The sequence below is a fragment of the Pholcus phalangioides genome, unplaced genomic scaffold, assembly GCF_987345545.1.
Source record: "Pholcus phalangioides strain wild (caught in Gottingen) unplaced genomic scaffold, Ppha-v1.0 ptg000008l_1, whole genome shotgun sequence".
Classification (NCBI taxonomy): Eukaryota; Metazoa; Arthropoda; class Arachnida; order Araneae; family Pholcidae; genus Pholcus; species Pholcus phalangioides.
The window spans coordinates 45,659,907-45,682,380 of NW_028301601.1; the positions used below are offsets into that span (position 1 = coordinate 45,659,907).

At 38.3% G+C, this 22,474-nt stretch overlaps 1 protein-coding gene across 1 annotated transcript in view; it reads right to left on the reverse strand.

The window, feature by feature from the left end:
• Positions 1-22,474, reverse strand: part of LOC149084383 (transcriptional coactivator YAP1-A-like) — a 48,553-nt gene that overhangs the window by 25,010 nt on the left and 1,069 nt on the right. The window lies entirely within an intron of this gene.

Consider the following 22,474-nt stretch of genomic DNA (forward strand, 5'->3'; position numbering starts at 1 on the left):
AAAAGCATAACTATAATAATCACGTGAGAAAACGGTTTCTTCCGCCATCTTAATCTACCCTTATCGAAGCATCGAGATCGCGGAGATTATAGTCCCTTCCATTATGTAAATCTATCGTTGAAATAACATCTAGAGACAAACAAACAACGCAAGTAGGTTGATGAAAAGGGTTAATCCAAACCGATTTCTCCCCCATTTTTCTCGAATAATGGAAATCTTATAGAACTCGCATAAGAAACACTATATAAATTGGTGTACAAAGAATTAAAACTCGTATAAGGCATGAGCATTATCGAGATAAGATAATTTTCGAAGAGAGATCAGACCGTGTATCATACATGCTCAACTCGTGGCCCTCGGAGTCATCTGATGTAGCCCATAATCTCAAACGTAATTTTGTAAAAAAAAAAAACCTGTGGTACATTTCCAGATTACTTAAGTGACCTGCAGTGCAATTCCACATAACTTAAGTGGCCTTGTGTACACTCCCATTTATCAATTGAGTGACCTGGGGCACAGTTCTAAAACACTCAAGTGATCTGAAAATGTGCCGCAGGCCACTTAAGTGATCCGCGGTGCAGTTCATCACTTAAGTGTCCTACGGTACATTTCCAGATCACTTAACCCGTGGCTCATTTTCTGATAAATTAACTGACACGGGGTACATTTACAGATTACTTGTGGGACTAGCGGTACGTTCCCAAATCCCTTGAGGGATCAGCTGCACATTCCCAGATCTCTCAAGTAACTCGTGGCTCATTTCCGATAACTTAATGTAATTGACACAAGGTATATTTACAGATCGCTTGAGCGACCAGCAGCATATTTACAGATCACTTCAAGTGACCAGCGGCACATTTACAGATCACCGAGGCACGTTTCCGAATTATTAACCGACCCGCGGCACATTTATAGATCACTAAGTAACCCACGGCACACAGTTTCAGACACTTACTATAAGGACTAAGTGGTCCGCAGGGAATTTACAAATTACAAAAGCGACCCTCGACTCATTTACAGATCACTTACTTAAGTGGCCCACGTTTTCCAATCAATCAAGTGGCCTGCGCTGTCTTAGATTGGTTGAACACACCCTTGCCGTATATGGTTAGCTTTTGTTGCCGATATCCAACTAGTTTAAGGTAACATGACGTGTATTGGGAATATACGATTTCCTATCCGTGTACCGATACGGTGACCCTAATGATAAAACACACTCAAGTCTAGGAATGTATACAGGTATTCCCCAATGAAAACCACGGAATAGGAAATTCTATATAAAAAAAAAAAAAATAGGTCCGCCCTTTTGAACACACACACACACACACACACACACCGAGTAGCAGCTTTCATTTCTATGAAGATATTATCACAACATACATCAAAATGTGTGTATAAAAGCACCCAAGAAATAATATCAAAGCGAAAAAGGCAAAAGACTGTCAGATTTGTTTCTGCATGTAGGTTATCTATCTACTAGGTTTATGTGTGTGAGATTTTTTTTTCCCCCAACAAGAAAAAACGTTTTTGAGGTTAAGTCCATCTAAGAATAAATAAATAAGAAAAAAAAAAATGTATAGAATTCGCGTTACAACATCATGTTGGTACGACGAGATAAAATTCGTTAGCATTTCCTTTTCTCTTTTATACACTTGATGCCACCTAAGATAACTATGAAAACAGACGCTATTACGAGATTGTGGATTTACGAGATTTCTCTCTCGTGTGTGTGTGTGTGTGTACTATATATATATATATATATATATATATATACATTTTTTTTTTTTTTTTTCAATCTCGCCGATTTTGAATTAAAAACTTGAGTTTTAGACGAACTTGCTTTTTTTTAATGGAAATTTTTTTCCAAAGTTCATACTATATAAAAATTTAATTAACCTTTCCGAAAGGCCATATTACTATAGGGATTCTTTCTTGTCAAAATTCGAATGTAATTATGGAGTTAATAGAGCAGGGATTGGCATTGTCAAATCCCAGGTGCCAGGTCACCATGGCACTTTTCTCATTTGTGATTACCAAATTAGAATCTTAAAAAAAATAGACAACATAAAATTTTCGCATTTCTGGTCATTGTATCCACAACTATAAGCAGCACTGGCGCACGCAAAGCTCTCCCCAACCCAGCTGATCGTTACCGTGTTTTTTTGTATTGAAAAAACGAAACAGGCCCCCCCCCCCAGAACATCTACTGAAAAGGAGCCACTGAACACTGGAAAAGTCGTGAATAACCGAATTTTAGATACATTCAAGAAATTGACTCGTTTGTGCACGTTGTGCTGAGCCGCTCCATCAGAGGGTTTTTATTTTTTTCGGCGTAGAGCAACACCATCGACTGGACCCCGACTCGAGAAATTTTACTATCAACTTTTTTTTATTTGTCTGATTTGTTAAAACATTTAGTAGAGAGGAAAAGGTTTCATAAGAATCATCTCAAAATGTTTGCTAGTGACTCTAAAAATGGAAGTTACTCACGCCACAAAGAAGTTAAACACAAAAAAAAAGTAGGTTGGAGGCGTTAACATTTACACAGACAATTTCCCATACGGAAGACATCTTGTTTTTCAGGGAAAACTCCCATTAACAATAAACTAATGTATACTTGTAGACCTAGTCAGCAGCCGTTTTTAATATTTGCGTTCGAGAATAACTTTAGTATGATTGGCATTTTATAAGAGGTAAAATATGTTTACCTCCCAATATGCGGTAAACATATTCATGCGTGTTAACGCATGGGGTCAACCCGGGCACCTCAAGAGGAGAGGGGCCTCACAAAAATGAGAAGTGGTTGAAATTTTCGAGAATTTTCCAGGTAGGGCCTCAAAATCATCATTTGGCCCGGGAGCCCATGATGCTCTTAAGACGGCTCTGTTGAGCATTGCCAAGGATTACTACGCATTTCCAGACATTTTCACGACTTTCGCGTCATTTCTAGGAAGTACGCAAGCCTCCTACGCCTTTCAAAAGATACGCACTTCCAGGGGGTACTTGAAGCATAAAAGAGAGGTTGGCGAACTACTGCCGTAGACCGATAATAAAATTCAAGAGTGCCGGCGAATTTGAAATTCACTCGTTTGACCAGTATTTGGATCATCACTAACTTTTCCAGCACGAAGGAGGCCTTAATACTTCATACAACTTGAGACCTATCGACTAAATCGATGCATCTATTTTTCCCCAATTGAGATACGTCACCGAAATATAGCTATAACAAGGTCTGAGGAAAACGAAAAGTCCGAGTGTAAAGCCGACCTTCAAGGAAGGTAATGCGGACGTTCGACCTCCTTCATAAGCAAACTGAAGGAACTCGACTGAAAGAAAACCATGAACAAGTAGTTCCACCCAATTCGTCAACTTGTTTAATAGAAGCTGTTTTGGAAAGCTATTTGGACAGACAAAGTTTGGATATACACCTGAAATTCAAGAGCGTTCACGGAAATTTTGATTCTACCGGGTGATAGTGATAGGAACCGAAAGACACCCAGGCTCTGTCACACTCGGTGATATAAGCACATTGTCCCAGGGGACTCGGGTGCCTCCGGGGAACCTAACCATTTATTGAGCTTGAGAGAGATATGTTACATACATGGGCCGGTGCCATTACGCACTTCGCCAGTAAACAAGTATAAAATTTATGATCGAAAAAATTATTCATGTAAATAAATCACAAAATCACAATTATAAATCACAGGTTATAAATCACGAAATCATCATAATCGATTCTACCGGGTGTATTACGGGGGCGCATCGACAGATGAGGATTAAGACAGAGTTTTAGAAGATTCTTTTCAGTTTTTTTTCCCCTCCTCACATCATCGCCACCTACGAGTAGAAGGGAGAATCGGCTCATAAGAATCGGTAAAAACACACGCGAGTCGACAAAAGTGTTGGCAGACTGCCCGAACAGTTGGCAAGGATTTTTCGGAAAGCGTGAACTTCTAAGCAGTAGTGTACTACCGAGGTTGATGGAGTAAATGGAAGCACCAAGAAGATATAGAGAGAGAGAGCTAAGAGTGTTAACAACGTACACAGTTGTTGATCTTGTTATTGCTTTACTTAGACCTCTCCTCTTTTCCTTCTTTTTGCAATTCATCTTTCCGCGTACCAAAACCAATGACAATCTGAATGTTTGATACCAAAAAGTAAAAAAATCCATAACACGGTTTTGTCAAACACACCCCTTCGCGAAGTAGTAATTGTTTGACCGAGACCAACTGTCAGTTTTACCCCATTCGGGATCAATATCCAATGTTTCACCAGCGCATTGACATTGACGAAAAAAAAAACTTTTTAAGAGACGATGGCAATCACAGAAATTGTTCTGAAACTGTGATTCAATTATCGCGTAGGAAACAGAAAATACGGTCGAATCCCGTTATAACGAACTGCAAGAGACCGGAGAAATCATTTCGTTGTAACGAAATTTCGTTATAAAGGAATACCAGGTTTCTGCATTGTTCCAATGTAAACTTATCTCGGGGATTAGAAAAGTGTTCGTTAAAACGAGATTTTTTTCCCCTGTAACGGGATTCGACTGTATTGTTAAAGGAGTTCGCGAAAACTGAAGAGTTCCACTCATTGAGAAAGCATCGTGATACCGAGAAAGTGTCAAATACTCCGCTTCTTTCCCAATATCACATGCTCCCCACTTCTTGACCCTTTGAACAACATAACAGAAATCACTAAACCCGCCGTGAAATACTATTTTATTCTATATATACACTGTATATTGTCGAAGATGAATCCTTCATGACCCCCTGGGAGTTGCATTTCCAGTAATCCCGTTTTGCCGAATCTCTATGTTACAAAACATAATACTGAACGAATTTCATTTATAGCTTCCAGCGCTTTGGGTACAGCGATGATTGCCCCCATATAAATTTTGACCACCTCCTCATATGACCCCCGTACACTAATAGTATGAATTTTGAAATCTCCCTCTCGTTAGTGAATTACAAAATACAACTACCGACAAAATTTCATAAATATAGCTCAGCGATGGTGAATCAGTCAGAGGGGGGTCAATTAGTCAGGACATGTTATTATATATATATATTAATGAAGCACGCTTACTTCCGATTTTCAATATTTGCAGAGTAAGGGGGATAGGAAAAAATGTGTACCATTGATAAATCATCTTTACAAAACCTGGGCTTGGCATTGCTAAAATAAGGCTTTTAAGGCGGCGAGACGAATCTCGTCAATGCCGCTGAGAGGGGGTTTAACCTCTTTACGAACACGGACGAAATGTTTCGTCCAAACGTCAGTGGAAGAAATTCACTCCAGTTCTGTGTTTTCTTTCCTCTCTCCTTATCACCGCGAAGCTTTATCGTAATCCTACTAACCTAAGTTGTTTATTTCGCTCCGTTCCTTTTATACTCCTGTCGTCCGCCAAACACATAATTTATCTTTTTACTATATACGTATAAGAGCGAAAGATAGCTCGTAGGGTGAGGGTGAAAAAAATCTACCGTTTTTTCTATTATTTCTTCTATTTTTTCTCTTGCCCCCCATCCCTCCTTTCCTTTTCTAAAACGTGCGAAAAATGTTACCAATTGTATCGCCGATATGTCAAATGGAGATCACCCAAATTTGTTGCCAAAACTCCGCGTGAAGGAGTTAATAATCATCCCAACTGAACCACTCCCCCACATTTAAGAACCCCATTCAGTATCAGTAAGAACGTACGTAAGAGTTGTCGAATGGCTATTATTATGTTAATGGCTTTCAAACCAAGCACAACTCCGGTCTATCGCCATGAGCAATTAAATACCGAATGAGTGTGCCGGAAGTGTGTGCTTGTGTACCCAACATTTTGAATGCGCAACTAGTGTTGTTATGACTTGCTAATGCTGCCATCTATTTTTCAAACCACGAGTGAAGTGTAATGCTTGAATATTTGTACCATTGTATGTTGCTCTCTGTGACGAGACTGTTACACTGTTGGGGGCGCGACGTTGTTCAGTAGGCTCGCTCATAAGTTGAATATATCGATTGTTAATTATTTACATGTTTTATTTACAATTTATATAACTATTACAAACTCAACAGCGGGAGCGTGTGGCAGACGTAAGGATATGCCGAATGTAAACCAAACAACAATGATAGTCGGCTTTGACTACATAAAAATACACATGTTGCCACACTGACATAAATAATAATAATAAAAAAGAATGATAATAAACAGTTGAAGAAGGGTCGCTACAAGACCTTTTAGCGGGGAGATCGATTCGCATTCACGCCTCGAAGTTGGAAATGGTGCTTTTGTTGTGGTACTGGACGTAAATGGTGCTTACAACTTGAAAATTATGACGATAACAAACGCTATTTAGCAACGGAGACAGCCCAGACTTGAAAGGATGCTTCCGTGCGATACACATACAGTCCGTACTCAAGGTAAGTGTCGTGCTATCCGTATGAAAATAAAGTGCATAGAGCGGTACATGCAAAAGAAATGGGCCTCCCAAAGGTTGCCTGAAAAAACTCCACTCAAAAACTGGTATAAAACAAGATCAAAATCCCCAAACATTCGAATCCGAGCACACACACACAGGTAAGACCAGTAACCAGTAGTTAGTAAATAGACAAGTGGTTAACTCCTACGCATCCTTCAGAGTTGGGGGGGGGGGGAGAAAGCCATGAAATCAAATGGGGGGGGGGGAGAGATAATAATACAAGTCATGACCGGGCCGTGGGACCAGCCGCAGCACCAGACAGCGGGGTACCACGAAGGAAGGAAAAAAAAATTATATGCTTTTTTTAAGATGTGTGTACACTTTCTGCAGGAGAAGGTGAGCGTCCCCTCCATCCAAAAAAACTACCTTTCTTCAAAACCAGCTGACTCGAAAACGACGACTTTCCTTCCAGTAACAGGTTATCAGGATTACAGTGGGTCCCCCCCCCCCCACCTCTGTTTGGGAAGTACCAACCACTTACTACCAGTAGCGCAGCATTCCACTCGGAAAGAGGGAGAAATTGAAGATGTGCGTGCTTGTGATGGCCGGATTGAGAAAGAGAGATCAAAGAGATGCGCTAAGATGGCATCTCTACTCTCTTGTGTGTGTTTCAACTTCCTAATAGATTTTCATTGGTACGTGTTTTGTCACTCAAATAAAGGTTCACATCAATCAGATCCTGCTTTTGGGAAGAAAGGAAGCAGGAGAAAAAATCCGAAGATCCCCTATTTTGTGTTTTTGTGCGGCGGAACAATTCAACACGGAGCAACCGTAGATTGAGAGCAGTGGCATTATCTTAAGCCTGTGAACATACGTTCATGTTTGTCTGCGTTGGTAGACCCGAACAGTTCAGTGCATCAACACCAGGGCCGTAACTTGGGGGGGGGGGGCAACTGCCCTGGGCGGCAAAATTTAGGGGGAGCGGCAGTTTCAGGAACAAAGAACACAATTACGAAATCACAGAATTTTAAAGTTGTGGGGGGGGGGGCGGTAAAAATCCTAGTTACGGCCCTGATCTACACCACCGAGGTATAATTATACGGGGACGTCGAATGAATAAATCGATCCGTTCAGGTCATGAAAAACTGCGCAGCTATACCGGATTATTCCTACACACGCTCAGGTTTGCTTGCACAGGCGTACCTAGGCCTGGCTGGCGTACCCTAGGCATCATCTTCACTTAAACTTGAATGCAGGGCCGCAACTAGGTGCTTGGTCTGTTGGCGCAAGCACGCATTTTGGCGCCCCTTTGCAATGTTAAAGGAGAAGTTAAAAACGAAATTTGCGCCCCCTACGGTCCGACGCACCAAACCCGCCTGCTCACCGCCAGTTGCGGCCCTGCTGAACGTGTAAGCGGCGTCAAGTAGAAAAAAAGAACTAGGTGTTAAACCATACATGTTCAACCCAGGGCCCTCGGTAGCACCGGAACTCGACGGGGCAACTGCCCCGGGTGGCAAAGTTTAGGGGGCGGAATTTTTAGTTGGTAACAAAGAAAATTGCTGTAAAATAATTAAATTTTAAAGTTTTGGGGGTGGCGACAAAAACCCTAGTTAGGGGTCATTCAAGTATACGTCATCATCGATGGGGGGGGGGGGGGGGTTCCGATTTGCTGACTTTTGATGACAAGGGAGGGGGGGGGGTTTGGATAATGCTTACGTCATCGACCACCCTTTATGAAAATATGAGTTAGGATTCAAAGGGGCAGAACTGATGACGAAATTTTGCTGACAAGAGGGGGGAGGGGGGTCAGCGTTTTGCTGACTTTTGCTAACGGGGGGGGGGGGTCAAAAATGGCTGAAAATTTGCTTACGTAATACTTGAACGGCCCCTTACGGCCCTTCCCTCGGAGATCTTTGATGTAGCTGGTGACCTCAAACCTAATTTTGTAAATATGACCTAAGCGGCACGTTCCCAGATCACTTGAGCGACCCGCGGTACATCTACAGATCAGACTTAAGAAGCTGTTGCAGATCACTTAAGACTTAAGTGACTCGCAGTATATTTAATACAAATACACAAACACCACCACAACAGGCAAAATGCCCAACGAGGTGGCTGAGACGCCCGAGGCACATACTCCCAACTAGAAAAAAATATCCAAATAATGTGTAAAACTTAGATACATCATTCATGATGCAAGGGGTTAGTTAGTTGTTGCATAGTTATTAAAATAACTTTTTATTTGGTCACCGTCTTAAAAAACTCAATTAAAAGTTGCTTGTCTCTTCTGAGGCAAAAAAAAGCGTTTCTAAGGGCAATATTCACCGAGATATTTAAATTCAAAAATCACTAAAAATGAGGGGGGAAAACCACATGAACGAACGGATAAGCTCATTATATGCTGTTCCTTCCCTTCTTTTCAGCGATAATTTGAATTCAGCCAATCTCAATTGCACTCAGAAACATTGATTTTTTTCCCTTGGCCTCAGATGAGACAGGGGTACAACTCTAATTGGGTTTTGGGCAGATGGGGACTGTTATAAAAAGTTAATTTTTTTTATTTTAATAACTGGAAATATGCCTCTAGGATCAACAGTTCACCAGTAATTTGCGGCCAAGGATCTCAAGTGTTCACCCTGTATATATAGTGGTACTGAACTTCACCTATACAAAATGAGGGGAAATGATAGTACGCTGACTTTGACACACACAATTTTAATTATGGAACTCGTAGGATCGCGATTTTGCTGGTTCAGCCAGAAAAATAGTACAGTATCATACACATGCCGATAGTTTCATAGACATGAACTGAATTTAATGGTTGATCCAGGAGTTAAAGTGATCAACCTAGGGTGGATCCCTTAAGTACAACAAAACAATACATTGCACCATAATCGCTCATCAACGTTCAGAAAAATAAATCAATGCATTCCCACCGCTAATTGGCCACTATGAAAAATATATTCACGCATCAGGCTTTTGGCAATATCACGGGAATAACGAACACTATTCGCATTACCTAATAACTTCCCCCCATAAGCCTAAAAACTTTGATAAGGCTGGGATTACACTATAAAAGTTCGATAAAACTTATTTTATAAAACTTGAAAAAAAATGATACGAATAATCTTACGGTTTACATTACGCAAATGCAACGAATGGCTTATTAGTTGTATTTTCAAGTTTTGTAAAAGCACTTTATCAAACTTCTATAGTGTAATCCCGGATTAAGATACAATACAACCAATAGACTAATTGATAAATATCTTTTATCAAACTTTTATAGTGCCGGACTAACACTGGGATCACACTATAAAAGTTTGGTAAAAGTCCTTTTATAAAACTTGAAAAATGCAACCAATAAAGTAACCGGTTGCATTTTCTAGAATCTAACCAATAACCTTATTGATTGAATTTTTCAAGTTTTATAAAAGAGATTTTATCAAACATTTATAGTGTAATCCCAGCCTAAGACACAATACCACTCCTTTTGTAACCACTGCGCCTTTACATTTTCTTAAAACGGCGACTCATTTCAATGGTCACTGAAAATTAACATTAATTTCTCTGGGAATAAAGTGTACTTCCTACCTTCACACATTTATTTCACTGTGGAAAAATTCTCAGATCATCAGGTAGAACAGAGTAGCAGTTTGTTTTCCTAATTTATTTATTTTATATTTTACCTCTTGGGAGGGTCCAGAACAGGTTAAGTTCATAAAAGATGAGTCAAGCTCTGTATTGTGTACATACCTACACAGCAAACACGCAACCAACAAACTGGAGAAGTTCTGTGAACTCAAAAGGCCTGGAGATTTCTTCCGTAGATAGGAGGACAGAAGTTTCAAAGGAGAGGGAAGAAAGAAAAAAAAATGGATGGGAAGAGCAAGGACAAAAGCAAGGACATCAAAAAAGCGAAGGTGATGGTCACGGCTGGACGAACGACGCTTCTTACTACGCACGTCGTTACGCGTACACAGAGGTTTGAAAAGTATAAAACAGCTGGGAAATGTGCAAGGGAAAGGGAAGGCGATCGTTGTGGCCGTTCATGCCCCAACGAACACTCAACAATAGGTAACATTCAGCGCGATCAATGGCCCTACGCTTTGTTATTAAACTTCCATTGAAATAAAATGATGAAAAAGATATGGAGGAGGATTGTAAGAGCATGTTGTAAAACGTTGAAGATGAACGTAACGGACATTGGTGTCAAAACTCCTGTGATCACACCCAACCCGACTGTCATCTTTGTTTTACTCTGTGTCTGTGGCAACAACTTTTTTTTTACTACTATGCCCGACAAAGGAGAACGGATAGAAAATTTCGAATTCATTACTCTCCAGATAACCATTTTCGAAAACTTCAAAACATTGAACAGGGATGTTATAATCATCAACAAAATGATGACATCAATAAAATAATAGAACAGCAAGTTTATATATGCCTTAGAACCCACATTTGCCTTGCTACAGCAGACGTGTGGAGAGCTAAAAAACTTTTTCACAAGGGGCTGCAAATGCCTAAGCGCGACATGGCTGACGAAATCTCGAAGTGAAAAACTGAGTTTAAAAATCGGTCCAAGATTCGAAATCACACTACAGTCGAAGCTAGATTTTGCGAACTAGAACGGACTTGAAAAAATTAGTACGTAAAATTAGATTCAATGTATTTCATTATCTAATAACGGACACTCCCTGTTAGTGGACAAAATTTTCAGTCCCTTCGAGTCTCCGCTGGTGAAAGGTTCCACAATACTTTGTTATAACAGAACATTAATTGTTAATACAGTTCGTTTTTTCCAAGGTGAACTTATGAAATCTATGAACAGACTCAAAGTTTTCCACACTGGGGTTTCATACGTTTCGCAAATTAACACCTGCAAAAACTAATTTGCGATGATTAGTCAACAACCAATCATGATTATAGTTTCTCCTTCTCCCAAAAAGGGGGGGGGGGCATTTCCCATTCAAAAGCCTTTGTACCTTGCGACAGTTTTTCAGCTGAGCCTACAGATTATAAAAAAATTTATTCTACGAGCTTATTAGCTACGCTGATTAATTATGCGGTAAATCGCCAATTAGCCGGCACTTTCTACCTCCCTCTCTCTTTAAACAACCGTCAGATCGACACATTCAATTACAGAGGAAAGGGGGTCACACTTATGACACACGCGATACGCAAAAAGCCAACAAAAACCACCATCCTTTGCTCAAAAAAAAAATTCTCTTCGTAATTTATGGCGCATTTATTGTGATTTATTTCCAAAAAACAGTCAAAAGCCAACGAGGAGACCTAGGGCTCTTCACCTTGACCCGATTCGAACCCGAAAAAAAAAAAGAAGAGAAAAGATAAATGAAAAAAGAAAAAAAAAAAAAAAAAAAAAAAAGACTTCCCTTGCAGAAGCCATCCCATTCATCTCACACAACTCTACCATACTAATTCACCGTGTTCTGCCCTTCAGTACATCCATTTTTCAAATCCAATTTTTCCTCCTTTTTTTTTCAACTGTATTTTATTTTATCCTTCATGAACTGAGCAGCAACGCCCATGAAACTAAACGGCTAGGCAGAAAATGTTATTTCAAATCATGATCTATTCATAGCGCAAGAAACACGCCTGAAACAACAACAGGGAAGAAAACGGATGAAATGAATATTAAAAAAATTGATAAATCTTAAGTGGGATATACATTCGTGACCGTTTGTTTCTCCCCTTTTCCCCCTACACTGGAAAAACACAACCAGGTTGTCTCATTAAATATGAAGCATATATGTATATATAAATGTATTCGAATCCAAAGGAAAATAGAAAACTAAACGATATCCCATCTCTCTTGCATTGTCTTAATTTCATGAGATTTTCGTTCGAGATCTCTAAGTCAGTAATATAAAAAGTTAGACAACTAATTATTCTACATACTTCAAGCACATTATTTTCAACCTTTTATCTATCTTACCAAAAAATAAATTATAATATGGTAAGAGGGTAACCATGAAAGAACAAGGTTCCATGTATAAATGCCACCTTTGTTTCAAAAAACATGAGTTTCTGGTTTATAAAATAATAACAAAGGTTAGTATTGAGTTTTGGTAATTACAATTCTCTTCATGGATTTTTACCTCAGAAAGTTGAAATAACCTGTCAAGGAAAGATTTTAATGCTTTGGAGATGGCTGCTTTAATTTTTTGAATGATAAGCTGTTTTCTCATCTTAAATCTCTGAAGAGACTAATAAAGATTTTATCTCTATATATGTTTTTTTTAAGCATTTGCATGGATTTAAAAAAGTTTGAATCATACAAGAGGTTTCTGAAATTTGTCTCCAAACTTGAACAATCGATGCCACTTCGCATTCATATTTTGGCAAAACCAATACTTACAGAACACAAAAAATTCAAGCACTTTTCACTTCTAATATTTAAGACAAATAGTAGCAGGGGCATCTGAAGTGTTTTAGACCTGTGGGTAGTCTACTTGAGTGAGTTTTCAGGAAATCAGTTTCTTTTTACGTATAGGAAACAGATTTTTGAATTAATTTTGGGCATGCTCTGTCGCATGATAGAACATTTTGTGGGTGCTCGAGCACCCACAGCAGCCTCAGCTACGACACCACTGGATGGTAGCACCACTAGCACACGAAACATGCATGATTTAAACATGAACATGTTAGGAAAATGCATATACACACGTACAACACATTCCATGTACCGATCTGTTAGAAATTCTTCAGAGGAATGTTTACAAGGTGTATGTTCAGTTACGTAATAGTAGTAGCTATAATTCGTATCTTCCTTGCAGTAGGTTATTTCTATCGCCTACACCTAAAATTTTCTACCTTAGGTCCCCCAACATGAATATAGTAAATTCCTGCACCTTCTCCAAATACACAAAAAATTCCCAATGAAGGCTTCTTATTTGAAGATTAAATGGGTAATAAATTGAATTAGAAGAGGGAAATGGAAGAAAAAACACATTTTATAATAGAAGTTTATGATATGATTTCAAGACAGACTAAAATGTACCGAATAATGAAAATCTCGCACTAACAGAGGAAACTTGCATGACCTCAGCATTGCAAACCTGGTAAGTAAACATAACACATCAATGGAGTATCATTTGATTAACCTTAAAAGATGCATCCATGGACACACATGAATTTCACCTTCACTATATGTGGGATTTGAGTTAAGACTTGTATAATAGCAGGTAGATGGCGATACAGCATTAGCGTCAAACTGGGAAGAAAAAGATATTGTCATGCGTGAATAAGTGTGGTTAGAAAGTGACAAAAACAACATGTCCCATGAGTTTTCTTCTTTTTTAGTGTGTTTTGTTATAAACACACGGTTATTAACAGTTGGCTGATGCAACAATGAATTTAGGAAAGACAAAATTCAACTGCCCTTGCAGGGAATCGAACCCATGTCCTCTCACTTGCCAGGTGAGTGCCCTAGACCACTAGACTACAAATATTTCAATTTTTCCTTAGAGCTCATGTGCACTGAATGGAACTGAACATGAATGGTCTGACCTAGTTCAGGCCAAAGCTCACAATTGCTTACACTGCCACCAGATGGCGACTTATCCTTTGTATATATAGTGGAGAATGACATCCTTGGGTATTTTGTGTAGCTGTGTGTTTGTTTGAAATAAAATAAATTGAAAATAAGTGTCACCGTGAGAAGTTCATCCTGAAGACCCCTAGACAAACCTTACATAATCACAGTGAAACCTTGCTACAATGATACTCGAGATAATGGTAAATCCCTGTACAATGATATTTTTTTCAAATCTTGTTTGAACTAGCCAAAAGTTTAATGTTAAACCCCTCTTGATACAATGACATCCTTTACAACGATAAATCCCTCTATAATGATATTTTTTATAGACTTCAAAACTGCTACACCGATATTTTTGATATTTCACTCAAAACATTTCACCTTCAATACATTTTTATATTGCTAACCAGTTTTTGTTCTTATTTTCAGTCAAGAAAAAGTATAGACATTTTCAAAAGCATCATATTTTGCCCTCTTCTCCAGTTAAATGTGAAAAAGGATTTAAAATATCTTATTAATAATTATAAAATTTAAATCTTGATGTCAAGTTGGAAATGTTCTGAGTTTTATAGTTTACACCATTTGTGTGAAAACATTTATAATCTACAATAGCTTGACTATTCTATATCAGAAATATCAGATAACAATTTAGACGTTGAAATGTGAAAAAGTTCTGTTAAAAAAATAAAATTATTGGTAAATATCAGATGAATGTTTTTAGGTTAAGGGATATGTTCTAACTATTAGTTTACATCAAGCCTGAAAACATTCATTATCAACAATATGCTAACTATTCTATGGAAACTATTAGAGACAAACAGTAAAACACCCCTCTTATAGTGGACACCTCTCAGATGCAGTCACACCCTCCTTTACAGCCAAATAATAATTTCCCCCTGTACAATAAAAGTATGCTTTTCAAACCTCTTGTGATTAACGGTCACCCCTCTTTTACTGACAAATTTTTTTTGTCCTGCAAAATAGAGGTTCTACTGTAGGCCTATATCATGATATTTATGAACCCTGATGACAATCATGTTACGTCTAATTCACTGTCACCTCTGCATACAGCCACTTTTTCATAGAATGTCAGGAATTAGAAAGGTTCCCTAAGTTTAGTAAAATAACATAATCCTAAAAAAAACCACGTTGTTGTGAGGAAAAAAAATTCTCCAGGTTTGCTAAGCACCTTGTCTTGGCACAAATCCCTTACCAGATGACAATTAAATATGGATCCATCAACATGCACTGAAGCAGTGTTTGACAAATCACATAAAAATTTGGCTCCTAAATAAAATGTTTTTGGCACCTAAACATTTTTTTTTTAGAACAAAAAGTCCAGAAATAATGTGTGTGTGTTCCTTATAACTTTTTTTTTTGGGACAGTCACCCAATTCCATGTAGGTAGATACACTGATACGAGTTCCAAACATTTTGTGTACATGATTCCAAATTCAGCAACAGCATATATAAAAAATGTATCTGTCAATGCCAATTTTTTTAGTTGCTATGGTAACCTGGAGCCTGGGATTCGTCAAGCCCTGCACTAAAGAACAACATGCATGAAGAAAACCGATTTCATACTATGCTGAATAAGTGCTAAAGATGCTAAACAATGAAGATTCAATGCACAGTCCTTCATTAGCTCAATTGGTACTTGACACTGCTTTACACAAATCTGAAAAATGTAATTTTCTGAAATCACAAGCACAACACATTCAATTTCCTCGAAGTGGATTGGCAGATATTGATTGTTAATTTTTCTTTGCAATGATAGGACTCTCAATCCTCAAACAGTCCCTATCATGAAAATAGATGCTGAACATAGCAGCCTGTTGAATCGTTTGACGATTTATAGAGGAAAGATTATTTTGCTTGCACAAACAGAAAAGAATATTTCTGCCCATTTGTAGTTAAATTGGTAAAAAAATATTTTTCATGACAATTTGCTTAGGTTTTAATAACACAAATTTCCTGAAATCCCTGATTGAGGTTTTGAGAAACAGAGGACTGGTTACATCATTGAAACATATCAGGGTTACAGGGTGGACCTACACATTCAAATGGAGTGGTATGTTAGCAACTGTGAATTCAGCAGTAAACTGTAGGTCTCAGTCTAATAAATCCTTGTGTGGAGAAAATGACCCATGGTGTAACAAAAAATGGTCACACAGTGCTGCCGCGAAATTCAACATCCAAATTCTTTTGGACTGCTCATGTGTTAAATCACACCTATAATGAAAATATTCTTAGCCAATTTGACATTAGCTTGACAATAGATTTCTGTTACATCGCAAGTCACCACTGTACTCGTGACTCTGACATATTTCTAGTGGTTGCGATAAAGCAGAAGATATGCACATTGCACTACGAGTTCTTTCGGTGTACTGCAAAAGAAACGACGTCATGCGGATTGTTGTATCTTTTAAAGGCAAAGTATGTCTGCCTGCATTCAGTGTACAGCAATGTAATGGCTCATCATATCTTTTAAGTATGTTTATTTTTATACAGCTTACATGTAGCTGCAACCCAGTTTTGAGTACGGCAGAGCTTGCTTGATTAATAACAAAAAAATTTAGATGCCAAAAAGAAATCTTCAGGAGCAAAAATGTTTTTTCTTCAAACTTTTCCAGGACATAATGGGACTTTTCCATGTTGATATAAATATAATATACCACTATAATCTTCTGCCGTACACCGAAGAAACATATGGTGCCATTAGGCGTGGATCTATGGGAAGGGGGGAAAAGTGATCACCCCCCCCAAGCGAAATGTGATTGCGATCCCCCCAAGCGATAATATTGCATTTAATAAATCCGTTGAAAATCATTTGTATCGATATTTTCGATTAAATAACAAATTCAAGAAAACTTTGACTAAAAAAATGAAGAAAACTGGGACATTTTTTTCAAAAAAAGTCGAGGCAGAGAAAACACGACTGTCCGGGAAAAAAGGGACAATGAGGGACTTACTGTCACCACATTTACAAAAATGTAAAAAAAAAAAAATCGCCCTTCCCAACAGGGAGCTCTAGATCCGCCCCTGGGTGCCATGCATGTATCCACAGCATTACAAAAAACCTCCTACACATTTCTAGTGTTATAAACAGGCATATTTACCCGGGGGGGGCTGAACAGGAAAGAACCAAAAATGGTAAATTCTGCTAATTGATGGTCAAGAACATTAAACAAATCCACTTTTGCCGTTACATACACCAAATCTTACCAGTTTATCTAATACCTTATTAGATAAACTGTGGATACGTAAACCAGGGGTCTGTTCAGACTTTTTTTAGGGTCCTGTTTTTGTGAAAATTTTGCAAAAAGGTCATTAGTTTTTTGAAAAATAAGCAATTTTGTGAAAATCGAAATGAAGTACAAAATTTGGAATAAAAGAAATTTAATGTGAAATTTATGATTTCATTAATGCATATTTTGAGAAAGGTTAGTTTTCAGATCCAGAATTTTGTGAAGGGTCCGGAGAACAGACCTAAATTTTGACTGGACGGACCCCGTAGACGGTTCATACACAGTTATGCACACATTTATTCAGTGTACATGGAAGTGATGTAGTGTGTAGGCATGCTATTTTCAAAAATGATAAACACAATTTTCTATTTGATCTGCTAACAGCAATCAAAATTTTCCCCAAGTAGTAGTAGCAGCAGGCAAGATTAACATTGCAAAGATTACCAATTCAAATAGAACTTATTTTGTCCCTTCTACCTCCATTTTTTTGACGATCTCTGATTTATCTATCTTCCTTAATAGTAGTTTTCCTTAACAACACCACCCATTATTATGCTGTATTTTCAAGTTCGCACCGATCTCACACATCACACAAACCTACAGAAATGTAGCTTAAAATATATGTGATATTTATTTATTTAACACTGGCAAATAGCTATGTTTACAAGTTAATTTTGCATAAACTTCATCACCGCCAATATGGAGATTTTTTTTCCTGCGAAGCAATCACCGATCAATTCAAGATGGCAGACAAAGAACACATACAATTGCACAAAAAATTCAATTTACGTGAAATCAATCTAATATGCAGTATAATGTATGATAATCAATCAAAATATAGGCTACAGGAAATGATGAAAGCTATGAAGAAATTATATGCAAAAAATTTAATTAAAGAAATATGCAGTTAATTATAATGCAGTGTGATAAAGGGTTGCCAAAACTAGCAAACACTGTATAGACTACCAAGATTGCCAAATTTGGCATGAAAAAGATAAGCCATACACTGAATAAACACACTTAAAAGATATGATAATGTGTGTGACATTACTTCTGTCACGCCAGCCACCATACACAGAAAGAACACATGAAGCAGTGTTCATATCCTCAGCCTTAAAATCAATTTGGCAACAGATTTCTGTCAAAGCACAAGTCACCACTGTACAAGTACTCACACCTCACATTTATAAGGGTTACTAACATCTCCTACACATTTCTAAAAATTAGCAACACCCCTCCCCCCGCCCCATATATTTCTAGCATTTTAAGAAAGCATATTTCCTCCCCTCCCCATAGTTTTTTTACATTTAAGCTGTACACCGAATAAACACCTAAAAGATATGACAAGCCATTAGTCACATTACGTTGAATGAATTCATGTGTACTTACTCTCTATAAGAAATGGCAATCTGTGTGACATCAGTTCAGTTACATCAGCCGTCATACACCAAAAGAACACACAATGATGTGCACATATGCTTAGTCTTCTTCAAATTAATTTGGCAACAGATTTATATCAAATCACAAGTCACCACTGTACTCACACCTAACACGTTTTTAAGGGTTATAGACAATCCAACTAGAGATGTAAAATTCTTGAGAATAATCTTTATATTCTCATCAAGGAGACCATTTCTATTCTAGACAAGAGGAATTTATAGTATGAATAATTTGAGAATATTCTTAGAAGTTCTTGTTGAGAATATTCTCTTGTTATTTATGATGTAGTTATATATAATATCCTTAAGAATATTCTCTGGAAGGCCTACTTTAACAAATTACTGGAGAATATTATCGAAAATAGTAAGAATTATTCTGAAGTTTATTAATAATAGTCCTTCCAGTGAATATTCTCCTCGGTGAGAATATGCTGTTCTTCAATTATAAAAGACCTTCCAGAGAGCATTCTGAAGTATATATGTAATAAGATGTATTACAATAAATTATCTCTATAAATAACTAAAATTTATCTAATTTCAAAATATTTTTCAAGTTTAGAGAATATTCTCGAACTAAAAGTTGTCATTGGGGGCAATTATGCCACAAATTTCTTTGTTTTAAATGTTGCAGGCAATGAAAAAAAAACTGATTTATATTTTATAATATAAACAAAATTAGTAAAAAATTTCATTATTCAAAAGAAAAATGAATATTCTCGATTATTCATCAATTTTTACATTCAATTCTCCGAGAACAATCTCACCTCGCATCTCTACCTCCAACACATTTCTAGCATGGTACACAGTCGTATTTACAGGGAGTAGGCTATAGCCCAGGGTGACAAACACTGATTGTAAAGAAAATTAAATTAGACAGGTAGAAAAGCCGCAAAATATAAATAGCCTGCAGGTAGCAAAGCCACAGCTTCTGGTGTTACATACACCTTTTTTACACTATCTAGGGAAAATCAAGACTCCTACTCAAGTATCTAACAGTGAATTTCAAGGTAAAAATATTGATTGAATCATTGATCAGGTTCTAAGATCAGAGAGCATGAAATGTCCATTTCAAGTGTCTTCCGCACGTTTAATTCCCAATATACAGTATACCACTGCTTGGCAAACATTTTTTTATCGCCAAACCAGATTTTGACTGGCAGAACGGCAAGAACACCCAATTTTATTTTAAAATAAACCAGAGAAGAGGATGGTGTTGGGACTTATCAGTTTTGGTATAGTCAAGAACTTGGCGACAAAGAGATATACTGAATATTGGGAATTAATGGTCCTACCCATTTCCAAGGAATCAATCGAAGTGTGGAAGATTTGGAATGACTAGGATGAATGATTGGAAAATGAAGTAGGTGGTTGCGTATAATTGTGAATGCAGTAAAACCTGTGCAAACTTTCACCCCTTCTTTTTCAGCTAAATTATTATTTCCTTCATACAACAAAAGTATGTATTTCAAATGCTTCGGTTTAGTCACCCCCTTCTTGGACATTTTTTTTTTGTCCTGCCAGTGTCCACTAATGAAATGCGAAGTAGGATGTTTGTGGTCCACCAATGTTGATGTACTTATGTTAGCGCCAGGGCCGTATAACTGTGATTTTTGCCCCCCCCCCCCCAACAGCTTTAAAATTCAATAATTTTGCAATGGTGTTGTTTCCCCCTAAAACTGCCGCTCCCAAATTTTGCTGGCCAGGGCAGTTGCCCCCCTCTAGTTACAACCCTGATTAGCGTGCTACAAAGCCTGGCCCACACATCATAGATTTGCACCCCTCCTATGCGGAGATCTTTGGCAAGCCCACGTAAGCCCCGTTCATATGGGAAATAGAAAAGCGGGTTTAAAACCTGCTTCAAGAATTTTCGCCAATGACTGATCTTCATTTCCTTTCCTACGAAGGAAAAAAGTCGTCAAGCGGGTGCTAGCACTCCCAATTCTACCGCAATATTTGCACATGTGCACGGGGCTGTAGTGAATTTATACACAGGAACAGGTGTAGTATAATCCAGACCGCCAAGGTGCTATAAGTCGCCAACCCCGGCGTAATGGCGGTGGGTTGCCCTTTCTTCTCTCTTCTGATTTGCTGTCTTTTGATGACAAGGGGGGGGGGGGTTTGGATAATGCTTACGTCATCAACCACCCTTTACGAAAATATGAAATATTTTTAACAGCATCTTACTCGGTGCGACCTTTCGATAGTTTGTGGGCACTTGAAGTGACATCCCCTCCCCCCCCCCCATTGATAAGTGACCTACAGAGCCACTTTAGTGATCTCTAAATTTTTCGCGGATCCAAGTGATCTGGAAATATGTCCCGGTCGCTTAAGTGCTCTGGAACTCTGCTACGCATCACCCAAGTGATCCTAAATTATATGCTGTGGATCACTTAAATAATCTGAGAACGTGCCGTGAGTAACACGAGTGATGTATAACCGCACTGGGGGCCACTTAAGTGCTCTAAAACTACGTCACATGTCACTGAAGGGATATCTAAATGTGTCCCGGATCGCTTAAGTGTTCTGGAACTGTGTCCCGGGTCATTCAAGTCATGTGAAAATGTGCCACGGGCTGCTTAAATATTCTGGAATTGTACCACGGGACACTTAAGCGATCTGTAGATGTGCCACTTGGTTCATTTTTACAAAACTAGGTTTGAGGAGGGCAGGCAGCATCAAATCACCCCCGGGGCCATATTTGGTCTGCTGGCAAAGGGTCTTTATGCGATTTATCATTGTATGGCTTGGAGCAGCGGTTCTCAACCTTTTTTGACTCGCGGAGCCCTTTTCAGTACATAATTTCTATGGCGGAGCCGTGTTTGACTCGAGGAGTCCTTTTTTGTACATAATTTTTTCGGCAGAACCTTGTAGGCCTCTCTTATTTACTTATCAAATTTACTGATTCATTTTATTGTTGCCGCGGAGCCCCTGGGAGTTGCACGCGGAGCCCCTGGGAGTTGCAAACGGAGCACCGGTTGAGAACCGCTGGCTTAGAGGGTAGGTCGCAATGAATTTATTAAAGATAAATTATGCGTTCATAGCCTTCAAATAACATTGAAATTACAGAAACTGATTATAATAACATATAAAGGTATTTTCTTCCGAAATTTCAATTAAAAAATAAATTTTTGATCGTGGGAGAGGGCGCGCAAACACTTCCCCCCCCCACCAATATGCGTTAGGATTCAGAGGGACAGAGCTGAAATTTTACTTTTTTTTTCCAGCGTTTTGCTGACAAGTGGGGGGTCAAAAATGGCTAAAAATTTGCTTACGTAATACATGAACAGCCTCTTAGTCTTAAATAGTGATATTTTTATTATTATTCTTGTTAGTTTTAGCATTCTTTGCTTGGGCGTCAATAGCGTCCTACAGTCTGATATCATATTAACCAAAATCATATTTATAATCCAGATCTTATTCATGTCTCTACTATTATATTGGATTTCCGAATGCAACAATCCCTAGGGAAAAGCTTCGAAATCTACTTTTGGAGATGTGAAGCAGGGTGTAGCAAGCTGCTATGGTGGTCGAGTGGTCATAGTGATGGACTCTCATAGCAAGTTGGTTTTCGGTGGTTCCCAACTTCAAGGTGCAAATGAGAGCTGCTTTTCCGTTTAAAATGTCTCCCCACAGACAGTAACAAGCCTACAACAGTACAAATATTCAATTGCACTTCACTCTTTACATATAGATGGCAGCACTGAAAAATCAGGAAACACTATATATATATTTACACACACACTAGACCGTTAGGTAGACACTCACACTTCCGGCACAACTCACTCGCAGGTAGTAAATTGCCCACATCGATTGAACGGA